We start from the raw sequence: 14846 nt of genomic DNA, 5'->3' as shown, positions 1-14846 counted from the left end.
TGGGTGGTTTTCCGCAACCCGCCGCGGGTAATTTTTGCCCGCGGCGGGTTGCGGTTTTTTGGGCTGTTTTTGGGCTTCAGGGCGGTTTTTTCGGCCGTGGGGGGCGGGGTTAGTGACGTTTTTTGGGCGGGGTTAGTGACGTTTTGGGCGGGGTTAGTGACGTGGGAGGCGGGGCCGATGACGTGGGAGGCGGGGCCGATGACGTGGGGCGGGGCCGATGACGTGGGAGGCGGGGCCGGTGACGGCGGGGGCGGGGTTGATGACGGCGGGGGCGGGGGTGATGACGCGGGGGTGGGGGTGTCAGGGGCAGGGTTTGTGTTTGGGCGGGTTTTGGGCTGTTTTTTGGGCTGGATTGGGCTGGAAAAAAAATTTCCACCTGGCAACCCTGCTTCCTGCCGAAGGGATCATTCGTGGGTTCCGAGGAGGATTAGGAGGTAGATAGATAGACTAAAATTACAGTAAAAGGGGCAATAACAAGGTCAGTTCCCAGGCTGTGGTGCTAGGTGTTACTGGTCCTGGTCAAGTTACATGTCTGGTTTGCTAGCAGGATATCTGAATATTATTGATATAGATGCTGTTTCCCCAGGATTGTAACGAGTGTTCTGTTCCTCTGTTTGTGGGAAGGCTTTAATTTTCTCTGTTTTGTCTGTTCTGCACTGACTGACCTTTGACTGCTTGTCTGCAACCTGACCCGGGGCCCTGCCACCTAAAAAGCAAAGAATACTTATTTATTATTATTTAGATTTTGCGCACACCTTTTTCAGTAGTAGCTCTAGGTGAGTTATATTCAGTTACTCTGGATATTTCGCTGTCCCAGACGGGCTCACAATCTAGGTTTGTACCTGAGGCAATCGGAGGGTTAGGTGACTTGCTCAAGATCACAAGGAGGGGCATGGGGTTTGAACCGGCTACCTCTGGATTTCAAGAACGGTGCTCTAACCACTGGGCCAGTCCTCTACTCCGTTAACCTTGCTCCTAACCCAGGGCATGTGGGATGTTGTGTTAGCAGCAGCAAGTGCTTATAGCTATAAACCAGCGACTGGAAAAACAAAAAGCCCATTTGCCTTAGATCCTTGCACCACTTACCAGTGCTTAAAAGATGCTATACTGGAATATGTACCTGCCACTAAGTTCACAGCTGGAGGCATGTATTATACAGAATGACAGCAGATAAGGGTGAAGTGGGCCATGGAGTCAGCCCCTCCTCCATAGCCATCAACTCCTCTTTTTCCTACATCCTTTTGGCCATATAGTTTAACATCTTTGCCTCCTTCTGAATACGATTAGTTAGCGCACACTTTTTCATTATTTGTAAAGGTGATTTGCATTATTTTCCTGTCTCCAGAGGGCTTAGAGTTTAATGGCTTCATTTACTAACAGTATATAAACATGGGCATACTTTCTCTTGAGAATAACAAGGGTTGAGCATGTATTTAGCATATATTAAATTGTGTTAATGTATATTAATAAATAAGGACCTAAAATTATACATAACACTCCTTATGCCTTTGGGCAAATCATTTTACATATGTTAACAGTATACTAGGAACCTCTGCTATATCCACACCCGTATCTGGAGGAGATGGTTAACAAGTGCTTACTTTTTGATGTGGTGCCAGTTGTCAGCTATCATTGTCTAGGGTTGGGATGCACACTTGTGTGTCCTCAAGGCCCCTGGTTAACTGAGTGGTCAGGTCTGCATTTTGCTGTTTCAAAGTAATTAGTCCCCTACACAGGCCTTGTATAAAAGGCATTTCCGTTTATTAGTTTTCTTTTTGAACTCTTGGGAATGGTGTACCATTTGTTTTTGAATGTCATACCAGGAATCCTCTGGGAATTCCCCTTCAAATAGCCCTCCCTTTTTGTTACAATAAGTCTGTACCATAACTTTTAGTTCTTTAAGATCAAAAGCGTCCATGGTTGAGGCTGCTGAAGAATACTTTAATTGGTACCGGGGCCTGGCTAGTTTCGTAATAGATATACATATGGAACTAGGTCTGTGTAGCTCTTGGATTTGGAAAGGCCCTCTTTATAAAGTAGAGGAGCTGGAGAGACAGTTTAGAATGAATATAGATTAAGCAAGGCAGGTGTTAAATTAGATATGCCAACTGTTGGTTCCTGTCAGGCAGAGCTGACTTTTCACCAAGACAGAGACTGGCCGGATATAGAGAAATAGTTCAAAGTGACAGGAAATTAAGTCATTACCAAAGACAGATATGTAGTGTTTAAAAATGTGGGACTGTTTCACTTGGTACCCCTTCCAATAAAGTTGGAAGATCTATCAGTCTTTTCTGAGCAGCCCCAAACACAGCATTAAATTACTTCAACTTTCAATCCCCCTTAACAAGCCTAGAAGTACATATGCAAACATGCAGAAAGCAAAACAATGTCTTACTTACCCAGCTGGAGATCCTCTTTTTGAAACCGAGACGAGCACCCAAGATGTCAGCTATCGTTGTCTAGGGTTCGTCCCGGGCATAGGCACCCGGTATAAGAGGCTTGGGGAGGCTATGCCTCCCCAGCCACAGCAGGATGGATCAGCTGTTTCTATAGAAATGCTAAATAGTAGTAGTAGTTCTCTGGCGAGTCCCGCTGCTCTGGGGGGTTTAAATAGCAGCAGGCTGCAGCTACAGTGAAAGCCGTCTCTAGCCTTTTGTAACCAGTTGTAATTTGATTACCTGCTGGGAGAGCAGAGCAGGGGGGGTTGGCTGGACTTGTCCTGGGTTGCCAAGGAGATATTTAACTAGGCTGAATTCCTGCACATGAGCACTGCATACCAAAGAGATTTGCACTGACCCCTGAAATTTTAAAAGTGCTAAAAATAAGTTTTAAAAGTATTTGAAAGATCATTTTATTTTCATTATAGTGTTTGGAATATGTCCACTTTGAGAATCAGGTGCTCAACATTAAAAGTTTATATTTATTTACTTATGTATGGCATTTTATCCCACATTAAACATGAATTAGGATGTTTTGTGGCTCTACATGAGAATTGTGATGATATGATCCCTTGTTTCATATTGTTGACAGTCTGCATTTTTCGTATGGGTGGTATATTGGTGTATTAGGTCTGCCCTGTGTAATATTTATGGTACTGAGTGTGTTTTTGGACAAAGTTGTGCATAGTGTTTTGCAGTTGAGCAATTGTGGTTAGAATATGCTTTGAGCAACCACTTTATTCTTTGACATATGATACATATCTAATGTCTAAATTTAATAAAAGGTATTAATTGTGACTTTTTTATTTATTTTTTCTGTGTGTTATCAGACAATTATGGATTTAAGCTCCACCCCGCCCCCTTTAGCCTCCCCAAACAGTTGGGCCACCGACCGCCTATGGTCCCGGGGTCCACTTCACAGAGGCAGTGGGTTCCCAAAGAATACGCAATCCACACGGATTTGGATATATAAAATATATTATATTTTCATATATGCATTGGCTCACAGCACTTAGTACAGGTAACTGGTACAGGGCTGTATCTGTGTGTGTTTAGGGAGAGAAAAAAAGGATAGGATGTTTGTTCAGAGGAAGAAAGAAACCTTGGAATAGGGCCGTCTGAGAATGGGGGGAGCAGAGCCAGGTGCTCTGGTGGCTAAAGATGGAGGTGTGCAGAGAAAGAAAAGAAGAAACAAAGGCCTGTGCTCTGCTGCCGAGAGACAGAGCAAGAAGTGCCCCCGTAGTGCCCTGACTCTGAGCTCTGCTTTATACCTAATAAGAACTGAGAGGGAACAGGAGCAGAAAGAGATCAAATAACTTCTCTCCTTCCCAGTTATTTCCTTTACAGAACTCCAGATTACATTTTTAAGTCAGGAAAACTTCTCTGAAGTCAGGAAGAAAGGTGACAAATTTCATAGGTTGTCCCTCTTTGAAATCCCTAGTGATGGAGCCTCTATGTCTGGCCTTGGTTGCTCTCAAGCCCTGCTCCCAGATGGAACAAAAGGTATGTTAATCAAGAGTAATTGAGAAACCAAAGGGCTATCAGGCCTCTGACCACCATTTGGTGCCATCCTCAGTGGTTCCTGAAGGGGAGGGGGGAGAGTTTATCAGAGGTCAGAAGCTGGTTTAATATTGTCAAGCTGGTTTATGTCCAGCAATAATTTTGACTTCCAGCACTCCTGACACCAGTGACATGCCTTACACCAGCCTGTCTCTACCTTTCTTCAGAGCAAGTTTGTGTCCTATAGATTAGAAAGAATTTAAAATCTGATTTCCTTACAGTAGGAGGAATACTACTATTTGTGTCACAGTGGTTGATAGCTACAGAGAATGGGCCAAAGAATGGAAGAAGCGAATCACAGCTTTTTCCTATTATACTCTAGGAGATCCCAAGCTTTAAACTCATGTTATGTTTTTACGCTATTGGTCTCTGCGTCCTCTCCCTCACATTCAAATCTCTAAACAAAGTACAGAAAATATTTTAATACATTGCATATTTTATTTAGATTTGCTCACACCTTTTCAGTAGTAGCTCAAGGTGAGTTACATTCAAGTACACTGGATATTTCTCTGTCCCAGGAGGGCTCACAATCTAAGTTTGTACCTGAGGCAATGGAGGGTTGTGACTTGCCCAAGATCACAAGGAGCAGCAGTGGGATTTGAACCATCCACCTCTGGATTACAAGATCAGTGCTCTAACCACTAGGCCACTCTTCCTCCAAATTATTGGCAAATTATTACAGAATGCAATTTAATAATGTTTATACATATTAATGGGATAAAGGTGGACTACTATGTGGAGCAAATTATATATATTCCTTAGCGTCTGCTCCAGGCCATTCCTAACAAGTGGATAATATTTATTAGGATTTATTTACTGCCGTTTTGAAGGAATTCTCTCAAGGTGGTGTACAGCAAGAAGAAGTCAAACATAAGTAATAGTTACAGCAGTAAAGATATTCAAACAACAATGCAAAGTATGGCATAGTATGCTACATTACAATGCCCACACAAACATTTTAATATACAGCATAGGGTGTAAGCAAAGAAGGAACATATAGATAGATAAGATAGAGTAAGAAAAAGGAACTAGTTAAAGAGACTTGGAAATGAGGTCAGAAAGATGCTTGAACATTATCTTGGCTAGGGTAGGAGTGGATAAACATGTCCTGCTAATTTGCTGTCCTACCAACAGATAGGGGAGACTGAGAACTACTAAAGGCTCACATATATTACTCCCTGTGCAAGCCTGCCCCCCCCCCCCTTCAGTACTTCTCAGTCTTCTCAGCAGATAGTCAGTAGGTCTGTGCAGTGCTGGCCCTTGGGGCCCATTGGGGTTTTGTGTAGGTCCTCTTTGAACAACAAACCAGCTGAACACTTTTCTGTATTTCTTAAAAAAACAAACAAAAAAAAAAGCAACTGTGTTCTTGGTGCCTATCTGTGAGCCCTGGTCCTTTTAGGCCCAGGAGGTCCATGCAGCGGGTCCCTCCCCTCCTATCCGGCCTCTGGGGTGTGACTGCCTTGGCCTCCTTTCCCCTTTGAGGGGGCTCTTAAGGCTTCCCTGGGCAGACTTGGAACAGCTTGTGTTTGTACAGGAAAAAAAAAAACGGACAGCAGAAAGGTACCTTTGAGCTGTGCTGTTACAGTGGTGGAAATAAGTATTTGATCCCTTGCTGATTTTGTAAGTTTGCCCACTGACAAAGACATGAGCAGCCCATAATTGAAGGGTAGGTTATTGGTAACAGTGAGAGATAGCACATCACAAATTAAATCCGGAAAATCACATTGTGGAAAGTATATGAATTTATTTGCATTCTGCAGAGGGAAATAAGTATTTGATCCCCCACCAACCAGTAAGAGATCTGGCCCCTACAGACCAGGTAGATGCTCCAAATCAACTCGTTACCTGCATGACAGACAGCTGTCGGCAATGGTCACCTGTATGAAAGACACCTGTCCACAGACTCAGTGAATCAGTCAGACTCTAACCTCTACAAAATGGCCAAGAGCAAGGAGCTGTCTAAGGATGTCAGGGACAAGATCATACACCTGCACAAGGCTGGAATGGGCTACAAAACCATCAGTAAGACGCTGGGCGAGAAGGAGACAACTGTTGGTGCCATAGTAAGAAAATGGAAGAAGTACAAAATGACTGTCAATCGACAAAGATCTGGGGCTCCACGCAAAATCTCACCTCGTGGGGTATCCTTGATCATGAGGAAGGTTAGAAATCAGCCTACAACTACAAGGGGGGAACTTGTCAATGATCTCAAGGCAGCTGGGACCACTGTCACCACGAAAACCATTGGTAACACATTACGACATAACGGATTGCAATCCTGCAGTGCCCGCAAGGTCCCCCTGCTCCGGAAGGCACATGTGACGGCCCGTCTGAAGTTTGCCAGTGAACACCTGGATGATGCCGAGAGTGATTGGGAGAAGGTGCTGTGGTCAGATGAGACAAAAATTGAGCTCTTTGGCATGAACTCAACTCGCCGTGTTTGGAGGAAGAGAAATGCTGCCTATGACCCAAAGAACACCGTCCCCACTGTCAAGCATGGAGGTGGAAATGTTATGTTTTGGGGGTGTTTCTCTGCTAAGGGCACAGGACTACTTCACCGCATCAATGGGAGAATGGATGGGGCCATGTACCGTACAATTCTGAGTGACAACCTCCTTCCCTCCGCCAGGGCCTTAAAAATGGGTCGTGGCTGGGTCTTCCAGCACGACAATGACCCAAAACATACAGCCAAGGCAACAAAGGAGTGGCTCAGGAAGAAGCACATTAGGGTCATGGAGTGGCCTAGCCAGTCACCAGACCTTAATCCCATTGAAAACTTATGGAGGGAGCTGAAGCTGCGAGTTGCCAAGCGACAGCCCAGAACTCTTAATGATTTAGAGATGATCTGCAAAGAGGAGTGGACCAAAATTCCTCCTGACATGTGTGCAAACCTCATCATCAACTACAGAAGACGTCTGACCGCTGTGCTTGCCAACAAGGGTTTTGCCACCAAGTATTAGGTCTTGTTTGCCAGAGGGATTAAATACTTATTTCCCTCTGCAGAATGCAAATAAATTCATATACTTTCCACAATGTGATTTTCCGGATTTAATTTGTGATGTGCTATCTCTCACTGTTACCAATAACCTACCCTTCAATTATGGGCTGCTCATGTCTTTGTCAGTGGGCAAACTTACAAAATCAGCAAGGGATCAAATACTTATTTCCACCACTGTATCTGCACCGCACTAAGGAGTTTTGTAGGTTGGATTGTCTATTTGTCTTGTTTGCCGTACAGTGGCGAGGTGAGGCTGCTTCTAAAGCAACACTGGCTTGCTGGTTCAAGGAAGCCATTTTTTCTTGCCACTGGTAAGCGGACTCCAGTGCGATTGACATCACATTCTATTTGGACTCAGTCCACATTGTGGGTAGAGCGTTCATTTGTTCCGATTCCAGATATTTGCTTTCTTTTGTGAAGCATTACAGGTTGGATGTGCATGCACATCGGGAGGCAGACTTTGGGGCTACAGTGTTGACTCAGGGTTTGTCTGTTTCCCACCCTCGTTGGGTACTGCTCTGGAACTTCCCACTTATTGGGAATGGTCTGGAGCATATACTAAGGAAGGAGAAATTAGATCTTGCCTGCTAATTTTCTTTCCTTTAGTTTCTCCAGACCATTCCCAAACCTTCCTGATTCTGAGTCTAATCCTGTTTGTGGGGGTCCGGCTGGAGTTTCCCCATGGTGGAATCTGGATGCTAGGGGGATCTCTCTATATGACTAATATAAGATGAATGAGACAAGAGAAGAGATTCATACACACACACAAAAAAATACATGCTACGCACAAACGTGGAAACAAAGGAGGTAGAAGCGGGGTTTGCTGCACTGGTGCAAGGTGCCCCTGCAGTTCATGGCATTCTGTGACCTGGTCCCAGGCTAACTTCCAGGCAGACAATTTATTTGTGTACTGGTTGTGCCTTGTTTTCCTTTCGTAGCAGGGGGCTCTGTTTGCTTACCTTTATCTTAGCTTTGTCAATAGAACTACTGAAGAGGGGCAGGATTTCACAGGGAGTAATATATTAAAGCCTGTAGTAGCTCTGTCTCCCCGTCTGCTAGTAGGAGGGCATATTACCCTTTCACTGATGACATGCTGACAAAAATAGAGATTTTTGCTTTCTTTCTTTTTTTTTTTTTCCTCTAAAGAACTAGTAATTATCTAAAGCATTGATTTTTCTGCCAGTAAACTGGGACCTATAAATGAAAAGAATCTGTTTAGACACCAAAAACCTTTAGTTTCACTGGATGCTCTTAATTTAAGCAAGATTTCCTGAAAAGGTCTTAAATGTGGTGTTTCTTTGACAGGCAGAGGGTCCCAATTTTGTGGAAAGCTTTAAAGACTACTATCCATATTTTAAAGTGAAAAACAAAAAGATATTAGGGGCCAAGGTAGGCTTTTCAGTGTACCTTTGATATATGGTCTCAGGGTTTCAAGCTTGCCACCAAAGGACCTGCATTGGTATAATTTGTACTCTGGGAACAACATTATAAAGTTTTACAATAACTGTTGAAATAATGAAGAATTACATAGTAACATAATAGATGACGGCAGAAAAAGACCTGCACGGTCCATCCAGTCTGCCCAACAAGATAAACTCATATGTGCTACTTTTTGTGTATACCCTACTTTGATTTGTACCTGTGCTCTTCAGGGCACAGACTGAATAAGTCTGCCCAATTGATAGCTATTGTATTCAAGTCACTTGATCTGTACAGATGGCAGAGGTTTTAGCAGTCACAAATGGTGGAAGGTATGTTTTATAACTGACATTCTTATCTATGTTAAGATACAAGTCTTCTGGACATCTAATATACAAGCACAGTTCATATAAGTGATTTTAACACTATTCAACTCAATAAGGTGGTAGGTAGTATAGGGGCTTATTTTCAAAGCACTTACAGAGTTCCATAGGTTCCTATGTAATGTAAGTCTAAGTGCTTTGAAAATATGCCTCATGGTAACACATTCAAAAAAATTTAGTTCTCCAAAGTCCATGCGAGGATTCTTCTTCAATGCCTTGAGGAAGATCACAGTGAGGTGACTCCAGAAACAAGTTGGCTTTGGCATAATACAAATAATAAGAGCGCTAGCTGAGACAGTATCCAGTGTACTCTGATTCATTCCTTTCATGGTATAGGTGCTAGTCTACCCAATCCTAGTTTAGAACTCACAGAATAATGCAGTGTGATATTTGTAGTCCCTGATTCTACCCACTGAACTCATGATGTATCAGATTGGCTTGTTAGAAATATGACTGGCCTAAAATCTCCTTCATGGAACCTGGTCCAGTCATATCATCTGCAAAACTAAGCAATTTGGAAACACTAGCCCATGAGGAGACTGTATGTAACCAAATAGTTGGCATAATAATACCAGGTTAAAGTGTTATTGCCTGCTTTCATGTACCTGCTTTTGAACTGTCTGTGTAGGGTGGCTATCCACACAAATCATTTCTGGATTAATACCTTTATTTTTAGGAGAGGGTGGTCTAGTTGGTTGCATCTCACATTTCACTGTGCATGAGTACACATTTTACATATGTAAGTGTTGGTATTCTATAACTAATGCATGCAATGGTGTGTGTGTGTGTGGGGGGGGGGGGGGCTAGTGGTTAGGGCTGAGAATAAGGGAAGTTCTTGTAACCCACTGTTACCCAAAAACAAGTTTCGGTTTAAAGTGGCTTACAAATTACATTCTGATTTACAGTAGCAGTATTGCTTTTACATTATATAGTTCAGTTGAGACTTTTGGTGGTGCTTACAGTTTACCTTTGGTCGGGATTTATAGGATAGTTTATGATTAGTAATTGGAATGGACATCGATAGGTGGGTTATTTGTTGTAGAATTTTTTATGTTTCAACGTTTTTTATTGAGATCAAAATAACACAGTGCAAACAGCTTATACCATTTAGAAGAGACAAATATGAGCTTTAGATTAGTTCACACCAGCCAAATACAATTCAACAACTCAATAATTTTTTTGTTTTTATTCCCACTCCCCCAGGATTCCTTCTCCCCCCCAACCCTCAATTTATTTGTTCCCCCATCCAAAGCATGTTAACTAAACATTCTCCGTGTTGTTACTATTCCACATCCGTAGTTGACTTTCCCTTACCCTCCCCCCTTGTTGTAGAATTTTTTTAAAGAGGTATGTTTTTAGTTCTTTCCTAAACTGAAGATAGTTTGTGATTCTTCTTGTGATCTTTGATATTGAGTTCCACTGTTTGGAGCCCAGGTAGCTAAATCTGGCCATGCACATAGATTTGTATGTTATGTTTCTACAGTTGGGTAGGTGAAGAAGTAGGTAGCTTCTGGTTTCTGGGGTTGCAGTTCTACCAAGTCTTATCGTGTATTCTGGAGACAAACCAAATAATATTTTTTAGATGATGGTGCTCGCTTTGAAGATCAGTGTTGCCGTGATTGGCAGCCAGTACAGTGTTTCGAGTAGTGGGGTAGCTCTTTCATATTTCGACTGCTTGAAAATTAGCCTTGCCGCCGTGTTTTGGATGGTTTGCAGTGATTTCAGTGTGCTTTCCTTGCAACTAACGTATACTGCATTGCAGTAATCTACATTGCAGTAATCTAGTTGTGAAAGTATCGTCGATTGTACTACTATTCGGAATGATTGTCTAGGAAAGTGATCTTTCTCATTTTCTGTAGTATTCTGAAGCATTTTGTTGTTACTGCTATTTGGCTGTCAAGTGTTTGTCAAGAATGATTCCCAGTATTTTTAACTGTGTTTAAGTATAGTCGATGACCTAATGTATGTTACAATCCAATCTATCACTTAGGAACCAATATGCACCACCATAACGTATTCTTCTTTACCATGTATGTATGCACCTTGATGCAACGCCTTTTGTAATTCTGCTATCCGGTAATGGCAACCGCCATTACAGCAATTGTAAGCCACATTGAGCCTGCAAATTGGTGGGAAAATGTGGGATACAAATGCTACAAATAAATAAATTTGGTATGTTTGGTGGTTTATTGTGACGTTTTGGTGGGCTGTGGGGTTATGCGGGCTTGACAGTACTAGGAATTTGGTTTTGTCTCTATTTAATTTGAGTTTGAAAGTTTCTGGCCAGTTTTCAATAAGGTCCAGCAGACCTGTTTTGGCTTTGTTAATTATATCTGTGATATTATTGTTGAAAGGTATGTAAATGGTACATCATCTGCGTAAATGAATGGGTTAAAACCCTTTCCGAGTAGAGCCATCAATACATTGAACAGTGTTGGTGATATTGGTGAGCCCTGTGGTACCCCACATTTGGAGATCCAGGAGGGTGATAGCTGGTTGGATATCTTTATAACGTAGGATCTAGTGTTTAGGAAGCTGTTGAACTGTGCAGCCACTGTGCCACTGACTCCCATATAATCGAGCAGGGTCATCAGTGTTGTATGGTCTACTAGATCGAACACACTTGACATGACTCCATTGCTCAGGTACAAACTAAGAATGCAATCCCTCTGGGGAGAGGAAAATACCTTCTGTACTTGAATTTAATAATCCATGAGCCAGTACTGATAACAGGCTGTAGAATCTAGGGCTGACCTAAGGGTATCTGATGCCCTAGGCAAACCTTCACCAAGCCACCCCCTGCCCCCCATTATTATTATTATTTTTTTTTAGTTTTGATATTAAAAGTCTGCATTTATAGCAGTCCAGCATATCTTCCTCCACCCCAACCCCCAATCCAGTCTCCTCTGTCCCTCTCTGCAGTCTCTCCCTCCAATGTAAGGATGAGGTTTTCTTGGGTTTTTAGATGAGAGCTAAAGATTATCATATCCTCCTCTTGTTTTTCTCTTTTGAAGGATTAAAGGTGATCTACTGGAGCACTAGCTTGTGTTATGCTAGTTAGAATAGGATTGAGTCTGAATCGTCATTTTCTGAGAGTGGCAGCAGAAGATAACAGCTGCAGGTTGTTCCAGAAGGTATGGTATACTTGTCTTTGCTTAAAACATTTAGAAAGAATCTCTTATGAATGACATTGTAACCTGTGGAACTTTGTAAGTCTAATTGTTTTGAAAATGAGCCCCATTGTGAACTGTAGGCAGTGACAGATCACATTCTGTTGCTGGTGGCAGGCATGCCTTGGTGTGGACCTAGAGAAAGAGGTGGATGGAAAGCAGAGAAACCCACCCACATTATGGTGAACATTGTGGAAGGAAAGGGAGGTTGGATGCTGACTTTATTGTAGGAGATGGCAGCCCATTTTGGGGGTAAAATGAATTTCTAAATAAAGAGTGAATAATATCATTTTCTACAGTCCTTGTGCAACTTGTAACACAAATACAGTTTGCAGGGTCCCTCTCCAGTCAGCTGGTTTCATGAGTTCCTCTCCTGGACATACAATACTGGTCTTTCTCTGCAACTCAGAGAGGAACAGAGAGTGCAGAATAAGGTGTAATGTGAGTGAGGAAAGTATTCAAGATATAGGAGGTAGTTGATGGTGAAAATGGAAGAGGATATTGAAGGAGAAAGAGTAGAAGTAGATAGGAAACTAATCTGTTTTGAGAGCACAGCGTTCCTTAAGACCCTGCAAATTGCTAATAGAAAACTTGAAAATCAAGGGGACTAATATTCACAAGTGGCTGTGTGTTAGGAACTGTTTTGCTTTCAATTTAATGGCCTGGATAATATATCAAATATGGCTGTATACATCTCTATTAAGTTAAATTGTGCAGGAATTGGGGCAGGCCAGGGACAGAGCGAAAAACTATATGGAAAATGGCAGTGTTATATGTTTATAAGTGCTGCCACACAAATAGAACGTTTTACAGATAAGAGGTTGGTATACAGTTTAAACATGTAAGTGCCACTGCTGAATATATATAGCCACTGGGGAAAATGTATCGATATCTTCTTGTTGAAGATTAGCTCCAAATCTAGTAAACCAAACAGAATCAGAGTGTTGGATTGTAACTTTGTTGCAAAGTGCAGTAGGTGGAGTTGGCTCCTTTAGGTGAACATTACCCTTGCTTTTAGTGCTGCTCATTACACTTTGCCCCTCGTTGTAGGGACGAACTACGATCAGCTTGGGGACCTGGCGATTAAAACTTTGTGTAAACTACTAAGAAGATGTAAGTTTTGTACCTGATCTAGGTTCCCAAGGTTAGAAGGGATGCTAAAGAATAGCGGAGGGAGGGAGAACCAAGAGTTGTGTACAAAATTGTATGTCGATGAGCCTAATGTACTGAAGGTCTTTTCCCATTTATGTTGTTTATTAGGGGTCCCTCTATACTACTCAAACACCAATATGGCAGAGAGATGCAGAGAGCTACAAGAGGGCCTGGATTTAGTGGCATATATGAGGAGAAAACGGGTCTTACTGGAGTTCCCTTTTCCCTGTTCTTTTTCAGTATTTTATTCAAACTCTTTGTCATTTCTGTTGTGTGACAAAATATTTTCACTGAATAGATAGTTAAGCTCTAAACTCGTTGACAGAGGATGTGATAGAAAACCAGAGTAGCTCAAAGAGGTTTTGGCAAATAACTGGAGAAAAAAATACATTAACTCCTAAGGTAAAAGCCACTGCTTATCCTGGGGGTAAGCTGCATGGAATCTTGTTACATTTTGGGATCCTGCCAGATACTTGTGACCTAGATTGACCATTGTTGGAAACAGAATGCTGGGCCGGATAGACCTTTGGTCTGACCCAGTATGGTACTTCTGGCAATTCTTATATTGTTGACCAGGAAAAAGTGCTCACTTTATACTTTTCTCCTTAAAGAGTCTTAGCACTCTGCTTTCTTTGCAGGTGGAAATGTCCCGGCATATACAAGCTCAACGGCTGCAAGGAGTTGACAAGAATATCTGGTAAGTCTTATCTAGCGGAGGGAGCTGAGGGTACCAGGGAAAAAGATGGGTGACAGAAAGCAACAAAAGGAAGTTACCCTTCTCTCCCCTCTGTATCTGAGAAGATGGAGCTTATTTGAGGCATAAGGGAGTATAAGGAGTGCTACTACTATCCTAATATATAGCACTTATGGAATAATTCCTGTTCTAAGATGCAGCTAGAAATTTCAGGTGTTCATAATTAAATTTACAGTAAATAATTAAACTTACAGTAAAAGCAGCAATGGCTACTTTTGGAATCTTTTTACAGTTTTCCCATCCTAATGTAATATCAGTTTCACACCGTTCTATGGTTAAACCCATATGCAATATATGTTACATTATGATTGTGTATGTTTAGATAGTATTATAATTGATCCATATTTCAGTTATCTATTGTTTCTTGATTGCACCTTTTCTGTTCATTATTATAATTTTTCATGACGATAAACATTTGTATTTTATTGCCTTTACTTGCCTGGACTAAGAATCCTGGTGGTTTGTGTGTTGGGTCTGTGAGTGATTTCTAGGAACTGTGGGACCACTGGGAGTGTGGCCCCAGTGATGTAGAAATCGCTGGGGAACACTTTGAGAGCGGGAGACTCGCCCAGAGGTGGTTGAGACCCAATTGGTGGGAGGAGGGTTCTAGTGTAGAGCACGTGGCAAATGCAGACAGACCTGAACTCTGCTGGGGATAGACCCTCCAAGTGGCTGCGAGTAGCCCCAGGCGAGTGGCTAGGTATTTCATGACAGACCTTGTCCTTTTTTGGTGGCAACGTGGTGGGATTGTCAGGCTCAGTGTGTGATGTGAGGGTCACCGTCCACTGAGTGATTCAGAGGTTTTTTTTTCTTTACCTGTTACCTCCAGACACAGAGCACAGTGAATGAATGTAGCAGTAACAGGGTCCCTTTCCTGTTCAGTTGGGTTTTTTTTTAATGTAGTGTTAGTTTAGCAGTGTACTGATGGCGACTGATAGCAGACCTCAGACACTGGATATGCTTAACCTAACA

The 14846-nt window shown here is 42.3% G+C and overlaps 1 long non-coding RNA gene across 3 annotated transcripts; it reads left to right on the top strand.

Moving 5' to 3' along the window:
• The first annotated feature begins 388 nt into the window (after positions 1–388).
• Positions 389–13819, top strand: LOC115472693. Of its 3 annotated transcripts, none has more exons than XR_003942536.1 (3): positions 389–434; positions 11813–11932; positions 13759–13819. It is a non-coding gene; the product is annotated as an uncharacterized LOC115472693 (long non-coding RNA). The 3 variants fall into 3 exon arrangements; XR_003942535.1 differs by having other exon boundaries at positions 398–478; XR_003942537.1 differs by lacking the exon at positions 389–434 and adding an exon at positions 621–776.
• Positions 13820–14846: the final 1027 nt, after the last annotated feature.

Source organism: Microcaecilia unicolor, chromosome 6 (assembly GCF_901765095.1).
Source record: "Microcaecilia unicolor chromosome 6, aMicUni1.1, whole genome shotgun sequence".
NCBI lineage: Eukaryota > Metazoa > Chordata > Amphibia > Gymnophiona > Siphonopidae > Microcaecilia > Microcaecilia unicolor.
Note: the sequence above shows the minus strand (reverse complement) of the source record. Positions and strands in the feature narration are given on the sequence as shown.